We start from the raw sequence: 23,340 nt of genomic DNA on the forward strand, positions 1-23,340 counted from the left end.
TCATTCATCACACAATACAAGTTGCATGATACCAAGTCTTTGTTCAATTAAAAGTTGTGTGATAAAATCCTTCCTTGTTCGGTAAACTATGACACTTACCACAAATGATATAACTAAGAATCAAATCAATTTCCAATATTGCTTAATAATATACAAACAGCAACTTTCACAAATTCCATTGTAAGGAAATATAAAATAAGACAAAATCAAAAAAAATTATTTATTTATAAAAATGCAGAAAACGTGTCCTTACAACGCAAGTACAAATGAAAACTATGTTACTAAATATTCCTAAGCAATCTATCATAACTCCTAAGTAGTAGCTCAAACATCCGATCATCGATCCATGCGATCTAAATCCATCTCTTCGCGACCAGACTCAGCTCACCCTTCCTTTAAGATTCCTTTCTTTTCTTCGATCCTACTGATGTGTGTGAAACGAACTAGTTTTAATCCTACTTTTAGTTAATAAATTGAGCACACAAAGGCAGTGAACCTGTCTTTTAGTGGTATAGTTGGATAAGTAGGGTGTCGAACTCAGGGAACGGAAATTAATCTAATAACTAATTTTATCTAACAAGTAATAAAAGTAAAGGGTTTTTTCTCTAGTTTTACAAGACTAGAAACTTAAACTTAGCACTTAAAATAATTAACTAACTAAGCAATTAAAGCAAATGACAAATTCACCAAATTTATTAAAGGGTTTCTGTTTAGGTTCAACTAATTCACTCCTATGGTTATTTAAATGGTAAATTAATTATTATTGGTTACCAACTATAGTGGTTAGGTTCATGTTCATTACTCCTAACCCTTAGACAAATAATCAATTCAAGCAGTGGCCAATTGTTTAAACTAATTAATTCCCTAGTTTAATTATTTGGATTAAATAAGATTTGTAATTGGTTAATCAAGTTGGTGTTTCAATTAACCTCTTGTTTGTTGGTTTCTCAAACAAGCTCACACATTAATTTACCCATTCTCTAATTAATCTTAATTTCATATTCATTACTCTTAAGCATATGATCAAGTGTTCACATAACATATGAGGATAATAATTAAGAGATGTTCATGCAACTTAATTACCTTCCAATTAACAGAAAATAGTTGTCATTAATGCATAAGGTTCTTTAACAAACTTAATTTAATAAAATCACCAAATAACAATCAATCAAAAAGTATATTCTAAACCATAGGAGCAAATTAGTCTTCCCCAACATAAACAAAACGAATTTAGTTCATAGTCATGATAAAAACAAACTCAAAAGCAGATTTAACTAAGCTAAACATACTTAATTCCTAAAGCTAAGTGGAATGATTAACCTAGTTGCATTGATTCTTCCAAGGATTGAAGATTAGGGTTCCTTAGCTCCTCCAAGGGTTCTTCAATCGCAGATGAAGCTCCAAAAACATCAAAAGTCCCTTCCAATCGGATAATAGTTTGGTATTTATAATTATCACAAAACAGGGTGTACTCGGCGAGTAGCAGACCCAACTCGCCGAGTAGGTGCTAGTTATCCGTCTCAAATCGGGAGTCTTGACTTATCTTCTGGAATATTCAAGTGTACTCGCCGAGTAGGCTCGAGAACTCGCCGAGTAAGAAAGCTTTTGACCCTCATTCTTCATTCTTTGGTCTCTAATTGCTTCCCCTTGTTCCCTTTTACTCCCAAGCATGTCTTTTGGACTGAAAACAAAATTTAAACATTATTAAGTACCTTTTGTCCACATTATACACATAATTAGTTAAAAATGAATAAAAATGTATGCTAAATAATTAACTAATTATGCACATATCACTACAAAACATCAAAATGTAATCTTATCACATCATGTATTAAGGATCTATAAATAGGAACTTGATAGAGTTATATAGTGGATTTACCTGAAGTAGAGTCATACATTTTGACTTTAACATCCTTGCGATCCTTCAGGTAGATACGGCAGCTTCGCATCCAATGCCCCTTCTCTTGGCAATAGGAACGAACAGACCCTTTCAGAATGGCGCATGGGATTATCTCATACTCGGCATTTCTCTTATGATCAAACTTTTCGATCATGGCCGATTTATCTCCCTTAGGAGAAGAAACCATTTCTGGACTATCACCTTTGGAATTCTTAAGGTCCATGGAAATTTGGGATGTAGATGTTCCAATCAAATTTGCTTAACCAGTGCACCAAATCATTGTTGATTCAACAGTAATTAGCAAACATGTAAGATCAATAAGGGTCACGTCGTGATCTGTCATATAGTAGTCTTTAACAAGCTGACCATACGACTCGGGAAGTGATTGAAGAACCAAGTCAATAGCCAACTTCATCGGGAAAATGACACCCAACATTCCCAGCATGTAAATATGCAACTTCATCTCCAAGACGTGAGCACATACAGACTTTTCATCTTCGTGTTTGATTGCCAATAGCGCTTGAGTGACCTTGAACTTTTCAAGTCAACAAACACGTGGGTTAGGGAGAATAATTGGAGGGGGTGGAGGAAGACAAGTTCCACCAAAGCACGAAAAAAGGATTGATCTTTCACCTCGGTTGTCATGCGGAATATCTTCTTCATGAGGAAAGCTTTTTCCAAAAGGATAAGGAATACCATAGCTGTCAAAACTAGACATCTACAAGGGAAAAATTCAAGTTAGCAGATTACGTCCTTAATATAACACCCAAATGAAATATTAAGGCTAGAAGCCAACACAATAACTCACAATTTGGAAGAGGGATGTCGTAATCCAATTATAATTTATTTGTCGATAGGTAAATTTATGATTTACCAATTCCACCACGAAAATGAAATTTTAAAGGAATTAGGTTTTAAGAGAAACTCCTTGATCTTTTGAGATTCATTAAGCTTTGCAATGGGATGTTTAACCTCGATTATTCCCTTAAATTTTGTGACTGGGATATCGAGGATCACAAACAAGGTGTGAATAACCATGCAAATTAGCTTGGTAGTCTCAAACTCATTTATCACCTAATCAATGTGGCGGTTAACCACACACGCTCCATTGATCTATGATAACCTACGAGATACACATTGTAATCCTACATTAGTCCCATATTAGTGTGCCGATTAAACATACACGCTTCACTAACGACTGATAACGTGCAATTTGCAATTTCATGGGTTAACATCAAATTCATGTTTTTCTAAAGTAACTAAGATTGGGAATTTAGAAAAACACTTAGTAACTTTTTATAATTATCATTATACTTTAAATGAGAATTAATGTCCTATCCTACCCGTTCGGCTAACGACCCTCCACAAGTCAAGGAAGCGGTGGGTGAGAGTGGACACCCATTCAATCGCCATTTTATAGGCAGTTTCCTTAAACCCCAGAGTTTTAAAAGTTTAAAATTCAACCCTTATACTATTATAATATTAATAAATTAATACTTATATATATATATATATATATATATATATATAAGTATTAATTTATTAATATTATAATAGTATAAGGGTTGAATCTTAAACTTTTAAAACTCTGGGGTTTAGAATTTAAATATTTTAAAACGAAAACTCTTTAATCAAATTTTAAATTCCAAAACATGAGGGAAAGTTTTGAAACTTTTCAAAACCTATTTGATCACATTTGAAAACATTTAAATTAATCATATAATTTATCTATATCACAAAAGTTAACCTAATCTAATTTCATATAGAAAGATAATTTAAATCACATTCTACAAATAATTAATTTATCACATAAACAAGTAATTATCTCAAAATTTGAAAATTATCCTTCAATTGGATGAGGATATTCATTACCTTATCATAAAAAAACGAATTGTATCGGTCAAAACAGTCTGTGGTAATAATCATAATCCAATTTTGGCCAAAAAATCTCGAAAATCTGCAAACAGATGATCCAACTCGTCAAGTCAGGCATAGGACTTGTTGAGTTGGCTCAACTCGTCGAGTTCCTTCATAGCACTCATCGAGTCCACTCGTGAGAGAGCAGATTTCATTTTTCTTCAACTTTGAACAATTAACCAATGCATCAATATAACAGAAAACAACCCAGTCTCTGATACCACTGATGCGTTTTGAGCACTATAACAATTATATCGTGCACATACAAACCTAATGCTTTGGATCTAACTTTTCTCAAGTTATCGATGCAATTTTCATATTATCCAAAGCACAAACCCTAACTATCATACAATTTTGAGATTTACAACATAAAACAAGTTAGATGAATACCCCTTTGTTGTAGCCTGTAGAACTTGGCCTTTCAAGAGCTTAGTACCTCAAATGTGATACCTCAAATAGGTTACAAACACTAAGAACAATGGAGGATTATGAAAGAGAGGCTAGCAGGCACCAAAAATCAGCTAGGGTTTCTTCCTGGAAGTCTTGGCCGATATTATGAGTGTTGGGGTTACATTTATAGTGTGGAATTCCTCAGGTTTCAACTTGTAAACCCTAATTCATTCATTTATGCCTTTAATCCAATAATTCATATGATAGCCTTTTGGACTAACTCTTCATTGACTCTCACATAGATTTAGTCCATCTCTAAGCAACATGGATCATTAGCCCAAACTATATGTATCACTGATTTACTTAATCAGTCCCTGTTAATTTAATCAATCTCTTTTGATCACTAAAGTAATTCCTGATCAATACTAATTAAATAATATGATTTCATAATTAATATATTATTCTTATAATATATTACTAAAACACCAATAACCTCTTTCTCAAATATCCATCCTATCAAATTGCTCCGGTGAAGGCAACCCAAAAGGACCATGCTACTATCAGGTCAAGTATATACCAATTACAGTTATGGGCTTAGACACCTAATCCAACAGTCTTCCACTTGGATAAGTCTAATAACTATAATTGCCAATGTAACTTCAAAATCCGATTAGCAATCGTAGCTCTCGAAAGTCGCTGTCGAAATCTGACCTAGACAATAATGCGCCCTTTAGATAAGGGACCATATATTCCTCTATTCTACAAGATATCGTATGGACTGGTACATGGATTACAATTATTCTCTCTGTCCATGTGTTGTTTCCCGAATTCCGACTTATGATGATTGACAATCAGACTACAATTGAACACATCAACTTAGTCCAGGCTTGGCCAAGCGCTTAGGCTGTCATCACTAAATCATCGAGGGGCCACGGATATCGCTTTTATACCATATTTGATAGGTAAACAGTTCCATGGATGCAAAGTCTCAAATTCAAAATACGTTCCTTTGAACATCCTTCTTGCATAAAAGTTTCTAACCTACACATAGATACTTAATATCCAAATCCCAATATGGAAACATTTTCATATTTCCCATATGAAAATTCATTCTTAATAGAATCCTATCTATTCATAATAATTTCAATATGATCCATTCATTACTATACTTCCAACTGCCTACAAGCGACCCATCCTTAGCGAACCTCAGATCGTCTTTGACAATTATTTAATAACTTTAGTCATATTCGGTTTTGGTTCTTTTTTTTCCTCTTAAGGCCCTAGGAATTTGGAAAATCAGAACACATGAACATTATAGTATATGCAATCGATCTTATACACGAAGCCTATGGGACACGATTCATAAAAACATGATACTTTTGTTGGATTAGGTGTCTTAGCCCATAACTATAGTTGGTATTTACTTGACCCGAGAGTAGCATGGTCCATTTGGGTTGCATATCACTAGGACAATTTGATAGGATGGACTTTTCAGAAGAGGTTATTTATGATTTATTAATATATTATAAGTTCTAATATATTAATATGAAATCGTATTATTTAATTAGTATTGATCAAGAATTAATTTGGAATTAATTTTGTGATCAAAAGAGACTAATTAAATATATGGGGATTGATTTCGTAAATCATTCATTCTTATGGTGTGGGCCAATGATCCATGATTCCTTAGGTTGGGCTAAACCCATGTGACAACCAATAGATGATCCATGGTGTAACACCGTAAAAAATTTAAACAATTTTTCGCATTTTAAAAACCATATAATTTCTTTCACATCCACATTTTAAAACATTATATCATCATTGTCTTAATACAAAACCCCAAGATCAAAACACATGAACTCCAGTATGCATGTGTACGAGTCATGTCGGCGCCTTCCCGCGATCATTGCTGGTACCTAAAACACCACACATAACACTGTAAGCATAATTGCTTAGTGAGTTCCCCAAAATACTGCGTAAACACATATCAGCCACTCAAGGTTGTAACTCTATTGACCCTCTGGTCGAATACCTCTGTGGGACCCTCTGGGTACCATAACTCTGTGGACCCACTGGTCCTAACTCTATAAACTCTTAATCATGCATATCTCATATCATAATAAATCACAACACATAATAACATGCATATACACTGGCATATAACTCTAAAATACTCTGTCACATAACTCTGTTACCACACTAGGTAAAGTATAGTGAGAAGACTCACCTCAGATGTCTCAGTAAATCTCTGCATCGGTAGAAATATGATCTAGCCTCCGCCTAATCACATAAAGTACATATTCTCATAAATATAACTCTCGAGACTAGACTCAACCCTCTATAGGCACCCTCAGCAGGCAAAAGACCATTTTACCCTTCTTTTAGCTCAAAGGCCACATTGTTAACCAAACCCTAAAAGTCAACAAAAGTCAATGGTCAAACTTTGACCCGACTCGTCGAGTGCACTTGGGCGACTCGGCGAGTCTACACGTGTCCACTAACTCTTTAGTCTCGCTTGGCACGTCGAGTTCCTCCCCTTGCTCGACGAGTCACACCTGGCATGAATCGCAGGGCCACCCTGACTCAACTCGCCGAGTCTCAAGAACAACTCGGCGAGTTCCGCCTTGAGCTCCAGTCCCCTAATCCCCCTCTGACTCACTGAGTTATTTCCCCAACTCGGCAAGTCTACTCACTGAGTGATTTACGGGAAACCCTAACCCTACTCGCCGAGTCTAATCTTTGGACTCGGCGAGTTCATGCCATGCACAAACTCCATAGACCTCCTGAGGTCATATCTGTTCCTTTAATCCATAGATCTGACCTTCCCAAGCATGATAATCACGTAAAGTTCAGACCTTGACACTCATATAACATCTAGATGGTCTCACTTGGTGATTTAGCACCAAAAATAACATCCTAAGTTCATGGCTCCCAAAGTAACTCATAAAGCTCCAAGGGTTAAGGTCTCTGAACCTCTTTGAGTCCAGATCCAAAGCATAAACTCGAGAAGGTACCAATTGCTCCACATATCCATTCTCTAAAGGGGTTAGAAAATCCTAACTCTAAGAATCAACACCAAATCTGAAGAAGGTCCGACTAAATACCTCAAGATGAAGTCTCTGAACTCTGAAATCACCAGAATCGCACCTCCTTCAGCCTCCTCTTGCCTTGGTCACCTCCTTCTTGCTATTACACCAAGAAAATGATCAAGAATGGCCTCTCCTTCCTCACAAACGCTCTAGATCTCTTAGGGTTTCTCTCTGGGGTTTGGTAGCCGCAAATAACGGCCCTAAGGGCCTTTAAATAGGTCCCAAACCCAGGAAATTAGGGTTTCATTAAACAGCATGGACTCGCCGAGTCCACTCATGAACTCGTCGAGTCCATTTGTGAACCCGGATACGAATCCGCGACCATACTCGGCGAGTCTGAACACCCACTCACTGAGTCCCCTCCCAACCTCCAAAAATAAAGGAATAATTAATATACCTAGGAATCAGGGTGTTACACATGGAGGTTTAAACCCATGGAGCCTAAGGAATATGGAAGGTCATGCACATTAGGGTTTACATGCTGTAACCCTAATCTTGCCACACTATATAAGAAGTCCCTTAGCATCCAAAATTAGGACTAGACACACTAGTGATCCTTGGAGTTCCATGATCTGATTTTGGTGCAAGAAATACTCTCTCAAAATTCTCCTTTGTTCTAGGTGTGTTGTGATTCCATTTGAGGTGCAACACTTGGGGAACTAAGTTCTTAAAGGCCAAACTCAAGAAGTTCCACAAGCTACAACCAAGAGGTAACTCTACAACTTAATTCTATGTTGTTTAAACCATTTTTTATGCTAGTTGTAGGCTTAATGCTTTAGAAACAATATTGCATGTATAATTAGAGAAAACATAGATCCAAAGCATTTACGGTTGTATGTGCACCATAGGATGTTGTAGTATACTAAAACCCATTAGTGGTATCAGATCCTAAGATTGTTTTCCACTATACTTGATGTTTTATTGGTTTTCAAATCAAAAAAAATCAAATTTTCTGCATTCTGGACAGTGAACTCGCCGAGTCCACTGGGGGACCCGCTAAATCCACTTAGAAAAAGTCCAACTCGACGAGTCCAATTCATGTACTAGCCGATTTGGTGCTCCAGTGGGCAGATTTTTAACCTTTTTGGCCTATTCTGGATTAGAATCATTACCACAAAATGTTTTAGTTCATAAAATCTGATTTTGTTGATATGTAATGATTATTCTCATCCAATTAAAAGATAATTGTTAAAATTTCATGATTTGTATTAGTTTATGATTAGGCTAATTTCTTGAAACTTGTTTCATGTAAATTATCTTAACTTATGAGTTTAATTAGGTCATAGACTATTGGGTCAAAAATATGGTTTATACTTTGCTTTTCTAAGCATTTATTGTTTTTATTATTTGGGCCAAAAATAGTATAGGATTAATTGTAGTTTGGACCGAGCATTGGATTATTTGTATTTTGGGCTTGGCCTTAGGTCCATATATATATATATATATATATATATATATATATATATATATATATATATATATATATATATATATATATATATATATATATATATATATATATATTACCAGGGTCGACCCCAAAGCCATAATGTCTCAAAACGAGGAGGCCATAGAGAAAGTCTTTTTTATTCCTTTGTCTCAAACTTCGTGAAGAACTCCATTCTATCTCTCCCTAGTTACGAACAAAAAACTGGGGCTACGACCCAGTTGTACACTCCCTTCGTTCTACGAACCCTTGTTGATTCTGAACTTCGTTCGCGAAGGCGCCAGACTTTTGACGGGCCAGCCCTTTTTTATGCGCTGTTTTCCCAAAGAAGCTTTGCTCCTCTGGGTGCTAGGCGCTTCCGTGGTTCGCGAGAAGGAAAAAGGACTCATCCTTTGATATATATATATATATATATATATATATATATATATATATATATATATATATATAGGGTGAGGAGTGTATGTGAGGGTAAGAAACAAGGAGCTTAAGTGCGTGCATTCTAAGGTGTGAGAGAAACTAGAGAGAAGAGTGTGTCTGAACTATGTGTATGGAGCTTCAATCATTTCATTTAATACATCATAGATTCATCTTCTTCTTCTTCTCCTTCTCTTCTATTTGATCTGACATCATCCGTTTGATTGGGATTCCACACCATCAAACGGATCTGATTGATACACAAGCAGATTAGGGACTTACAATTGGTATCAGAGCTTGGTTTGTATCACTCATCTTTGTCAGATCTGGAGCCGATTTGATCTTATTTTGGAAAGATTCTTGCGTTTTTGGATAGATTTCGGAAAATTATGGGGGTTTGTTCATCGCGTTTTTCGTAAAAACGAGTTTTTGATCGAGTTTTGGAGCAAAAATGGTGAAAAACGTCGTTTTTTCGTGATCTGAAACTATGTTTACGGTCCTTGAAGAGTTTATGGTCTTTGAAGGGTTTACGGTCCGGAGTTTACGGCCGTAAACGTGTTTGCGGTCGCCGGAGTTTGCGGCCTCGGCTCGGAATTCGGCTCGGTGAACGGCTAGGGTAGCCGGCTCAGAAGCTCGCCATCTCGTCCTCGCATCAACAATTCTTTATTATAAAAAGAAAGGGGATTTAGAGGTGCCGAGGTTCGAACTCGGGACCTCCAAGACTTCAAACCACGCGCCTTAACCAGTTGAGCTACAAGGGAACTTGTTAAACAGTTTGATCGTTTAAACTTTATACACTTCTCAGCAGCAGCAACCTCGCATCGCATGAGCAGCTTCGCACGCCTTCTCGTTCAGCAGCCTCGCACGTCCTCGCATTGCGTCATCGGCCTCGTCCACGCAGCAGCATCTTCGCCTCGCATACACTAAAAAATAGGGAGGCGGATTTGGGGGTTGCTGGGGATCGAACCCGGGACCTCTAGTTCCCAGTCAGCGAGCCTTGCAAACTCGACCAACCAATCTTTTGTGACTTAACTTCGAATTTTTAAATTTAACCTCTCCACGTTGCTTCCAAGTTTCGCAAATTTCACACTTTTAGCCCAAAATTGATTTTCTTTTAATATTACATTCCTTTTTCAACCAAAAATTTTAGTTTTTAAATTTTGAATTTTATTTTTGATTTTTTTTCTTAAAATTTTGACTTTGACTTTTAAAAATTTGACCTTTGACTTTAAGCTTTCACTTCCTCATTTAACTTTTAAATTTTCAAATTTAGCTTTACGGTTTGACTTTTAAGTTTGACTTTTCAAGTTTGACTTTTGAGTTTGACTTTTTAAATTTGACTTTTAAGGTTGACTTTTGAGGTTTATAGTCAAAGGGCAATTTTAAATTTAAGTTTGACTTTTAAGTTATAGTTGTGCTTTTAATAGTTTTTGAAGTTTACGAGGGAATTAAAGGCATGAAAGAGAGTCGTCAAGAGATGTTAAGACAAAACTTCAACATGTTCGATTATATCCCTGGAGAAACCCTAGAAGCTCAGTTGCAATGATTTACCACACTCACTATTGAGATGAACATAGCCGGGATCTTCTTGACCAAATCTGAGACAAACAAAAAGTTGTTGAATGCACTTCCGAAATCGTGGGATATAGAAGTGGCTGACATCAAGTAGACAAAAGATCTCAATCGTCTTAGTCTTGCTGATACAATTGAAGAACTTGACGCTTTGAATTGTCGAAAAACAATGAGTTCCGCAAACATTCCGGTCAATGAAGTTTCATGTTCTCAATCATGTGAAGTTTCATATTCTCAATCATGTGAAGTGATATTGCCATATTTATATCTATTTTTAGGCAATATTTAAGTGCATTTTTATATATAAGTTGGTAACTTGTTTAGAATAATGGTACTTATGAGTTTAAATGTTATTTACAGCCAAAAAGATGACATTTTGAAGAAAAAGGACTAAAAGCGTTAAAGGAAGAAACTTTGGGAGTTAAAAGATTAAAGGAAAAGAAAATATGGAAAAAGTGTTCTCACGTCGTCAGAACTGGAAGATTCACGACGTGAGAGTTAGTTCTAGAAGACATGTACGCGGGTGAAGGAATCCTTGACGGGCACGGTTATCTGGAACTCACGACGTGAATATCTTATTATTCACGACGTGAATTTATAAAAATCAGCAACTATATAAACCCTTGACCATTACGAATAGGGGAGACTTTTGGCTAGAGAAAGGGGTTCCAGAAGGCGATTTTGAGCAGAAGAAAAGTCCTAAAAAGAAGCTTTCAACACCAAAAGAGTGAAGGTCCATAATCTAGTTTACTTATTTGTTATCTAGGAACATGTTTCATTATACTTTGATTTGTGTTAGTGTGTTAGTTGCCATTATGAGCAGCTGAATCTAGCTACTCTTGTTTATCTAGATGAAGCTTTCAACTTATGAATAGCTTAATTTTTATGGATTTATTTAGTTAGTAAAATGCTTGTGTTTGATTTTTAGTTACCTAGCATGCTTGTGTTTGTTTCTCCAGTTGCTTAATGTAATGTTCTGTGTTGCTTAGTGACCATTAACTGTATGAACTTGTTTACCTAATGATTTAGTGAACATTAAATTGTTAGAGCTAGGATTGACCAATCTTAGTTAGTAATTAGAAAAATAAACTTAGCTGTGCTAGAGAACGTGGATTGTGACTATAATTGTGTTTACATAATAAATCTTACATAGCATATTCATATTCATAATTGGTTATGTGTTTAATTGTGTGTGACCATACATATTTTTTACTTATTGATTGAATTTGAATTAAGTTCGTCTGATCTTGTAAAATCAGATAAAACCCTTTCTAAACTTGTTAATAATTAGGTTAATTTGATAGCAAGTAAATTAATTAGTAACACCGTTCCCTATGATCGACACCCGACTTACCCAAGCTATATTGTAATCTGACTAGGTACACTGCCTATAAGTGCATAGTTAGTTTAAGTTTGTTAGGTTATAAATATTAAAATTAGTGGGTACTTTCATGCACATCATGAAGCTACGATTAAACTTCTTCGTGAACATAATGATTTATTAAAAAGAGAAGTTGAGGACCTAAGATATGAAGGATATCAACTCAGGAAAGGACAGAAACCCCTGAAGGCCCAGTTAGAAATAAAAATAAAAGGATTTTAAGAGAATTCAGACAGAATACAGTGAAAAATGTGAACTTTATGACTATATTAAGAGACAACTTGACGCTGTAACCGAAGAACTTGACGCTTTGAAAATTAAGTGTGAAAAAACAGATGTTAGTTTCAAAAATTATACTGCGTCAAGTAAGACAGTCGAGTCCTTATTTGAAACCCAATTAAAATTCAAAGATAATCAAAACAAGTGTCTAGGGTATGATAGTGTTCCTCCACCTTTCAATCATAACTACACATCCATCCCTACGACACAGGAAGAAATTGACAGGGAGGTACATCTTCAATATGGCAAACCAACTGGATTTGTGTCAGGAGGTATTCAGGTTGAAAATACTAATGTTTCTGCTTCATGTGCAGGTAAAGTAGCAGAAGATGAGAACAAGGAGAAAACCATTGAACAAACCAACATCTCCTTGAACTCTGAATCTGTTGCTTCGAACTCAGGTGTTTCTGATCAACCTGCTATTGAGAAATACAGGCCACCAATTCCAACGAAACAGAGTGCCTCCTGCAATTGTGCATGTGGGAAAAATCAGAGACAAGGCAAGGACACGCCACCAGGGGCAGGAAGAAGCAATTTCCCAGTGAAGAAAAGGACTTGTTTTCACTGTGGAACACCTGGACACATTGCCAGAAACTGTCCAAATCGCGCATACGTTCCTTACTATGCACAAGGTTGGCAAAACGCGCCAAGAGGGAGATACTCCAAAAGAAACCCCTCAAGGTCACGTTCAGACCATGATGACTAGAACGCGTAAAAGGCCAAGAATCAAACTCCAAAGGACAAGAATCAAAATCCCAAACTCAAGAAGGGAATGCTGGCCAAAAAGCCCAATCCAAAAGATGCTCCACTGAAACGAAGACCAGTTAGGTCAAAGTCATCTCAACGGCCGACATCAAAATCAAAAGCAAGTACTGAGCCACCCATCAAATCGAAAAGAAATGGGTTAAACCCAACTACAAATGGGTTCCAAAGGCTCACTCTCCCAAATCAACTAATGACTCTAATATTTCTTCATCTTCTGTTTGTGATAAACAGGATATGTCATGGGAGAGAGTATCGTGCAAGGATGAAAAAGGTCATCCCAGTTTCAAAATGGACTGGGTTCCAAAGACCAACTAATCTCGCTCTGTGTCAGAGCAGCTATGGAGGCATATCATCAGACTTCGGTTTGTTGGTAGTGGCTGTTCCAGGCACATGATAGGAGACATCTCTCAAATGTACAACATTTAGACCTTTGTTTGAGAGTATGTGTCCTTTTGCGGGAAAGGAAGAAAGGAAGAGATCACTCATGATGGGGTTAGTGCTTAATGACATGAAGAATTTTCGGATCTGTTCTGAGATTATACGTCCTGTTCTCAGACCTTCTCAATGCAAATTCAATCGGTGACTTACGGTTTGAATTTTCTTCTCTATACTTCTGAGTTTTTCTTAAGCTGATTCGCTTTAAAGACAAATTTTGTTTTAAGATAGTTTAAATTTGCGCATTTACTTTCATTTCTCTCCTATGCACAAATTTAGGGGGAGAAATAAAAACAAAACAAAAATTAGAAAAGTTTCAAAAAAAATCCAAAAACATTAGAAAATCAAAAAATCAAAAAAAAAATATGTTGGCTATGAAATGTGCTTAAGGGAGATGTTTTGGGAAGTGATATTATCAAGTGATAACAGGCAATCTAAGTTTGCATAATGTATCCAAAGTTGAAGGGTCTATGCTCTGGTTTGAAGCGTCGGTAGGCACGAAACATTCTAGATGGACATGACTAGGCAAAGCTGAACTTAGGAAATCTATAGACTTGACAAATCTTGACCTAGTTAGATCCGTTTAGCCTGACAATACGACGCTTGGATAGGTTGAGCTGGTAGATATATATGGGAATCTACTGGTCACATTAAAGAACCTGTACTTGGAACCGTGGCTTAACTTTTCCTCGATGTGCGGATTTTGTCCTTAATTTCGGTATTGATGGGGCAACTGGTGAATTCCGATAAATTAGGTCTGTAGAAGGTTATATTATTTCTTTCTATCTGTTAGTCATATGTTACGTTCTCTGCGTGACTCAAAATCCGACATGGACTGTAACATATGCAACTCTATTTCTCTGCATCTTCTATATATGCAATTCTTTCTATCTGTTAGCCATATACTGTCTCCTTTGCGTGACTCACAATCCGACCTGGTACACAGTATATGCACCATTCTACTTCTCAATCCCTCTAAAACTTCAGTTAGTCATATGTTTCACCCTCTGCGTGATTGGAAGAGATCCGACCTAGGTGTATAGCATACGCATTCTAAATCTATCTTCTCTCTTTATAATTGTCTGCTCACCCGATGTAAGGAGTATTCTGGAAGTCTTTGATTGTTGGGGCATTTCAGGAAGCGGGAAACACGTTCTAGTATAATTAAAATTGACCATATACAGATTGTCTATAGATCTCGCTGCTCAATTTAGGTGGACCACAATATCCCTGGTCGTTGTCAGCTGAATGGTCCTTAAGAATAGTTTCTAGGAACTTAGGATCACTTTGTCTTATAACTAATAATATGTCCTAATTTTGTCAAAAATTTTCGTGTTTAAGTAGACAACAATACCGGCAATCGACCAGACAAAGACGTGAAGATAAAAGGTACCGACAAGCGGATAAAGGCTGTCAAAAAAAACTTTGATCCCAAATCATTCTTAAAGTTAGATATCATTTTATTTTTGTTAAATTTGTTCATAGTTTCTTCTAATTTAAATATTAGGGGAGAATTAAAAATTTTAAAAACCAAACAAAAATCAAAAAATTAAAAAAATCCAAAAATAGTGTTATTTATGTTTTATTTCTTGTTCAAGAAAATAAAAAAAAAATCCAAAAATATTTTTGTTTCTGTGCTAAGTTTTCTTTTAGTTTTGTTTTGTCTTCAAAAGTGATTTCAGGTATAGATAAGACTCATGGAGTTTGTTTTGGAAGATTTCTGAGCCAAGGCTTCATCCGTGAGCATCGAAGAATTCACATTCGAAGGAGCAAGAAATGAAGATTATTCTTTCGATATTCAATCCTTAACCCCATAAGAAAGGTCAAGCTGACATGAAGATTATGTGACAGATTGCATTGAAGCCTCCTCAATCAATCTGCTGCTATCTTGAACCTACTGAAGTGATCCAGAAGATTTGTTCTCTCTGATGTTCTCTCTGAAGATTCTCAAGCTGAAAGTGCTATCTTTCAAGAATCAGTACATTAAGCCTCCTCACCCGACGTGCATTCAAAGCCAAATTCAGAAGAAAAGCCCAACCGCTCAATATGAATTCATTCATTGAAGATTCATCAAGTTCATCTTAAAGCTGTGAAGAATTTGAAGATTAATGCTGAAGCCAAGTTCCCAATGAAGATTAACAAAAAAAGTCAGCTACTTTTTAGAGGGAGCTTGTTGGGTCATTTAAGAAAAGAAAAGAAAGCTATAAACCAAGGGGGAGATTGTTGGGTCAAAAATATGGTTTATACTTTGCTTTTCTAAACATTTATTGTTTTTATTATTTGGGCCAAAAATAGTATAGGATTAATTGTAGTTTGGACCGAGCATTGGATTATTTGTATTTTCGGCTTGGCCTTAGGTCCATATATATATATATATATATATATATATATATATATATATATATATATAGGGTGAGGAGTGCATGTGAGGGTAAGAACCAAGGAGCTTAAGTGTGTGCATTCTAAGGTGTGAGAGAAACTAGAGAGAAGAGTGTGTGTGAACTATGTGTATGGAGCTTCAATCATTTCACTGAATACATCATAGATTCTTCTTCTTCTTCTCCTTCTCTTCTATTTGATCTAACATCATCCGTTTGATTGGGATTTCGCACCATCAAATGGATCTGATTGATACACAAGCAGATTAGGGACTTACATAGACATATTGTGTGGTTTTGTTAGGTGCAATTTTTTATCTAAATATTTTTGAAGAAATCCATAACTTGTCCTCAAGTTATGGAAAGTGAAAAGTCTCATTTAAAATGTCATCATAAAATGGTTTTATGTCTTCCATAATTTGTCCTCAAGTTATGGAACTTGAAGAATATTTTACATAAATATTTTTTGTGAACTCCATAACTTGTCCTCAAGTTATGGGATGTCAAGAGTCTTTTCATAAAACCTATATTAAACTCATAAGTTATGGATTTGAAAATTTTTGACAAGTTTTAAAACTTTCCCTCAAGTTTTGGAATTTGTAAAGTTTCACTTTTGAATACTTTAGTTCCAAACCCTAGAGTTTTAAAAGTTTTAAATTCAACCCTTATAGTTTATTATAATATTATAGGTTTAATATTCATATATATGTAAGAGAGTAATGTTCGTCTTACCGCTATTAGGCTACATTCACGTAGTCGGTTTATAAGGGGGTATAAGGTTCCTGCCTATAAAATGGCAGTTTAATGGGTGTCCACTCTAACCCACCGCTTCCTTGACTAGTGGATGGTCGTTAGCCGAACGGGTTTGACAGGACATTAATTTTCATTAAAAGTATAATGATAACTATAAAGTAACTAAACTTTTATTAAATTCTCAATCTTAGTTACTTTAGGAAAAATGTGAATTTGGTGCTAACCCGTGAAATTGCACTTTGCACATTGTTTAGTCGTTACTGGAACGTGTGTGGTTAACCGGCACACTAATTCGGGACTGAAAATGCGTGGCAAAGGGTAGCTTTATGTTAGTCATAGATCAATGGAGTGTGTGTGGTTTGTTGGAATAGTGTCTAAGGCTACAACTATATTAGGCAAGTATTTGACCCGGTTGTGCATGGTCCTTTTGGGTTGCCTTCACCATAGCAACTTGACAGGATGATTTATTATGAGAGAAGAAATATTATTAATATATTATGAGAATAATATAAGGAATAATAATATTGTTATTTGATTAATATAAGTCATAAATTAATTAGGAATTAATTTGGTGACTTAAAGAGAATAATTAAATAAAGGGGTATAAACTGTCAATTGTATGATAGTTAGACTTTGGGCTATAAATCCCTTAAGGATAATAGTGGACGATTTCTAGGGCTTAGGATAAGCTTAGAATTCGTCCAAGGGGTTATCTATTAGGGTATTGGATTGCTTAGGGCCAAAGTTATCCAATTAGGGTTTAAGGGTGAAACCCTAGGAGCCTTACAAGTATAAATAGACCCCAAGGGTCAAGGGAAATCGGCACTTGTGCTTAGAGAAGAAACCCTGGACGATTTGATTCCCTCTCCTCTCTCTCAAATCATCCTCTTGCTAGTTGGTGTTTGTAAGCCATTAGAGGAGTGACAATTATCACTCTAAAGCTCCAAGAACAAGAAGATCAAGCAAGTGATTCAAGGTAAACTTCTAATCTCTGATTTCATATCGTTATTATACTCTATTAGCCATTAGAAGTCTTGGATTCAATGTATGTTCAATTAGAGAAACCTAGATCCAAGCATTAGGGTTGCATGTGCACATAGGAATGTTCATATGGCTAAAACTCATCAGTGGTATCAGAGCCTAGATTGGTTTCTATTGAATTGATGCATTGTTTGCTTGTTTGATGCTTGTTAAATTCAAATTTTATGTTTCTGTCTGATTAACTCGGCAAGTCCCATGGTGGTACTCGGCGAGTAGGCTCAACTCGGCGAGTCCATCTGGGTACTCGGCGAGTTCGAGCGTCAGAAAAAGGAAACTTCGGGATTTCTTGCTGTTTATCTTTGAGATACTTGCCTTAATCATATTAGATCAATATAAATCCGATTTTATGATATATATGAATATATTCTTGACATAATTGAAGATATTTATCAATTAATAAAATATTTATTTCCTTATGTGATAATTGATTAATTATTTTAATTAAATTGGTAAATTGTTTTGCAAGAAATCATTAAATAAATCAAATATGGATAATTATGTGATTAATTGTTAATTTAGATTATTTGTTATTTGATCCTCTATGTTTTGAAAAGATTTAAAACTTGCCCTCAAGTTTTGAAATTTATGTTTTGTGATTAAAAGTTTTAATTTAGACAATTTAAATTTCAAACCCTAGAATTTTACAAGTTTAAAATTCAACCCTATACTAATATAATATTACAAGATTAATATATATATATATATATATATATATATATGTGTGTGTGTGTGTGTGTGTGTGTGTATATATATATATACATATATATATATATATATATATATATATATATATATATATATATATATATATATATATGTATGTATGATTAAAATGCTATTCTTACCGTTAGTAGGCCTCATTCACGAAGTCGGTCTATAAGGTGGGTATAAGGTTGCTGCCTATAAAATGACGCTTAATGGGTGTACACTCACACTCACCGCTTGCTTGATCGGTGGAGGGTCGTTAGCTGAACGGGTAGGATAGGGCAACCTCATCTCTTCATTAAAAGTATAATATGAAATACAAAGTAACTACATGTTTTTCAAAAAAAAATCCCAATATTAGTTACTTTAGGAAAAGTGAATTGATGCAATCCCATGAAATTGCACTTTGCACCCTTGCTGAGAAGTTAGTGGAGCGTGTGTGGTTTACCGGCACACTAATTGGTTCTAAGCAAAGGTGGAAAAGGGTGATTCATTGTTTATCATAGCTCGATGGAGCGTGTGTGGTTTACCGGCACATCGAATAGGTGATCGTTACAATGAAGGCACCATGTGAATTTGCATGGTAATTCACACCCACTTTGTGATCCTCGGTATCCCAGTCACAAATGAGAGGGGCATATCGAGATTTAAACATGCCATTGAAAAGCTTCAATGGATCTCATCCAAACCTAGGAATTCTCAATACATTTAGAACTTAAAGTTATGTTTTCATGGTGGAGAATTAGTGAATCGTCATTCACTTACCTTCATATTATTTGCATGTTGGATTACGGCATCCCTTTTCTAATATGTAAATATTGTTGTTGGATCCTAGCCCTAATTTTTCTTATTGGGTGATAATTAGGGATTCATATTCTAATCTATCTTTGTCCTTTCTATTTGTAGATGTCGAATGCAAACAACGCTGCTGCTAGTTCATTCACATTGATGAGCCTTTTTCAAAAGGTCACTTTCGATGGCACGAACTTTAGTGAATGGATAATATACATTCGCACAATTGCTCCCTATGAGGACAAGGAGTATGTCCTAGATGAGAAGCTCGAGAAAATCAACCCAGGAATCGCTACTCCGGCTGAAATGACTGTTTTTAAAACTCATGAACGTGATGCAACGAAGGTACATTGCATCATGATAGCCACCATGAATGCCGAATTCCAAAAGTCCTATGAGGACATGTATCCGTACAAAATGCACCAAGACTTGTTGGAGAGATACCACCAAAATGCGAGGCAAGAGCGTTACGAGATTTTCACTAACATGATTTCCGCCAAAATGGGTCATGGAGAATCTGTTACCGTGCACATGCAAAAGATGTAAAGGTATGTCGACCGTCTTCGCAAGTTGAATGTTGACTTTGGGGAAGACTTGGCGATCAACATGGTGCTTCACTCTTTGCCTCCGTGTTACAATCAATTTAGGATGACCTACCACATGAACAAAGAAGAGGTCACCCTAAGTAAGTTCCAAGGTCTCCTTAGGGTTGCTGAAAGCAACCTCAAGGACAAGTCTGTTGCACCCACTCCCAATCCACCCGCTGCTCCTGTTTTGGCCATAGGGCGAGGAAGAGGAAAGAAGAGGAAGGCTCTGTCTAAGAGCCACCGCAAGGGAAAGTCCCGAGATGGTTCCTCTTCTAGTGGGACCAAAGTTGATCCTGCTAAACCCTACCCTAACCCTAAGGAGTCAGAGTGCCATCATTGTCATAAAATAGGGCATTGGAAGAGAAGCTGCCCAGACTACCTGCAATCCATAAGGGAAGGAAAGATCAAGCCGTCTTTCGCAGGTATATATACAATTAAATTTAATGATTCATCTCATGCTATTTCTTGGGTCCTTGAAACTGGTTGTGGTTACCACATTTGTTCTGAATTGCAGGGACTAAGAAGAAATAGGGATGTAGAGCATGGAAGAATAAATCTAATCATGGGGAACAGAAGATCGTCGCCTGTGACCAAGGTTGGAGTGTATTCTTTAGTGCTTAGGAATGTTTTATGTTTATATTTGAACAATTTTTGCTATTCGCCAAAAATGGCAAGAAACATCATTTGATTTCATGGTTTGTTTAGACAAGGTTTTAGATTTTCTTTTAATAATGAGAATGGTTCTATTCTTGCTTATCTAAATGGTGTCTTATATTTTGAAGCAATATCGTGTAATGGAATTTATGAAACTGTTATGATTGTAGATAACTTAGGAAATGATGTTTTATGCATGGATTCTTCCAATGGTATGGATAGAGCATCCTTGTGGCATTGTCGTCTTGGACATGTCAACAAGAAGCGCATAGCCCAACTCCAAAAGGATGGAGTGTTGGAGTCATTCGACCTTAGGGAAGATGACACATGCGAATCTTGTTTGCTTGGAAAGATGACTAAGTCACCCTTCACTAGTACATGTGAAAGGGGTGAGGGTCTATTGGACCTAATACATACCGATGTATGTGGACCGTTTAGATCAACCACGAAGGATGGGAACCGCTTCTATGTGACTTTTACCGATGACTATAGTAGATATGGGTATATCTACTTAATCAAGCAAAAGTCAGAAATGTTTGAAAAGTTCAAAGAGTTCAAATATCAAGTGGAGAATCAATTGGGCAGGAAAATCAAGATGCTTCGATCCGATCGAGGAGGAGAGTACCTAAGTCTTGAATTCCACGACTATCTCAAGGAGTGTGGAATAGTTTCACAATTGACACCAGCTAGGACACCGTAGTTGAATGGTGTGGCAGAAAGGTGTAATCGAACCTTGTTGGACATGGTTCACTCTATGATGAGTCGTGCTTCACTACCTATCTCTTTTTGGGGGTATGCCTTAGAGACTGTCGCCCATATCCTTAACCGAGTCCCTACTAAGAAGGTTGCCAAAACACCTCACGAGATGTGGACAGGGAAAGCTCCCTCGTTAGCACATATCAAGGTTTGGGGTTGTGAGGCTTTCGTAAGACGAGATACTCACGACAAGCTCGAACCTCGTAGTGAGCGATGTATTTTCATCGGCTACCCGCAGAAATCCTTTGGATATCTCTTCTATAGACTGAAGGACAATGTCGTCTTCGTTGCGAGGAAAGGAGTTTTCCGAGAGCGAGAACTCATAAGCCAAGGAGACAGTGGGAGGCAAATCGAGCTTGAAGAGATTCAAGAATCAATAGATGAAGGAACCTCTACCGCTGGCACTCAACCCGAGGAGGAAACTCCGGTTGAACCGATTGACGAGTCCTTACCTCTTAGACGTTCCGAAAGAGTTAGAGTTCAACCCTAGTTTTATGGTTTTCATATTACTACAGAAGGGGATACGTATATTAGTGATGGTACACTAATAAACCTTGATGAACCTAATAGATATAAGGAAGCCATGGCAGGCCCAGAGTCTGCGAAATGGAAAGAGGCAATGGACAGTGAGATCCAGTCCATGTATGACAACCAAGTTTGGAATTTGGTTGATAATGTGCCCGGACGTAAGACCGTTGGGTGCAAATGGATCTTCAAGAAGAAGACCGACGTAGATGGAAACGTACACACATATAAAGCGCGATTGGTTGCAAAGGGCTTTACTCAAACTCCCGGAGTTGACTATGATGAGACCTTCTCACCAGTTGCGAAGATAAAGTCTATTAGAGTGATGCTAGACATTGCCGCATTTCATGATTATGAGATTTGGCAAATGGATGTCGAAACCGCTTTCCTTAATGGGAAGTTGGATGAGGATGTTTACATGGCTCAGGCAGAGGGTTTTGTCGATCCGAAGCATCCAAATAGAGTGTGTAAGCTTGAGAAGTCCATTTATGGACTTAAGCAAGCGTCTCACAGATGGAATCTTTGCTTCGATGAGAAAGTCAAAGAGTTTGGATTTGTACGAAGCAAAGATGAATCTTGTGTATATGTCAAAGCCAGTGGGAGTATAGTAAGCTTCCTCATTTTGTATGTCGATGACATACTACTCATAGGAAACGACGTCCCGACTCTATAGGAACTTAAGTCCTGGCTCGGGAAGTGCTTCGCTATGAAGGACCTCGGAGAGGCTTCCTATATTTTGGGAATAAGGATAGTGAGAGAACAAAGTAAGAGACTAATAGGACTTAGTCAGAACACTTACTTGGACAAGGTACTAAAACGTTTTAGTATGGAAAACTCGAAGAAGGGAGAATTACCGATACAAAGTAATGCCAGATTGAGTAAGACTCAAAGTCCGAGTACCGAAGCTGAAATAGCAGAAATGAGCCGAGTACCATACGCTTCCGCAGTTGGCTCAATGATGTATGCTATGACTTGTACTCGCCCTGATGTAGCCTTTGCTTTGAGCATGGTTAATAGATATCAAGGGAACCCTGGCAGAGCCCATTGGATTGCGGTTAAGAATATCCTTAAGTACCTTCGGAGGACGAAGGAATGGTTCTTAGTCCTCGGAGGGAGTGATGACTTGAAGGTGCGAGGGTATAGTGACGCCAGCTTTCAGACCGACAGGGACAACTACCGTTCGCAGTCGGGATCGGTCTTTACCCTGAATGGAGGAGCAGTAACTTGGAAAAGTTCCAAGTAGGAAACCGTAGCTGATTCAACGTGCGAATCAGAGTACATTGCAGTGAGCGAAGCGTCGAAGGAGGCAATATGGTTGAAGAACTTCATCGGTGATCTTGGAGTTGTACCTGCCATAAAGGAGCCCATGGAGATTTTCTGTGATAATGAAGGAGCGGTTGCCTTGACCAAGGAACCTAGGGATCATGGTAGATCTCGACATATCGACAGAAAATATCACTTTATTAGACATCATGTAGAAGAAGGACAACTCGTGGTAAACAGGATATCATCAGAAGATAACCCAGCAGATCCGCTTACGAAGGGACTGAGTAGGGT

Source organism: Lactuca serriola, chromosome 9 (assembly GCF_051521515.1).
Source record: "Lactuca serriola cultivar US96UC23 chromosome 9, Lser_US96UC23_V15, whole genome shotgun sequence".
NCBI classification, from domain to species: domain Eukaryota; kingdom Viridiplantae; phylum Streptophyta; class Magnoliopsida; order Asterales; family Asteraceae; genus Lactuca; species Lactuca serriola.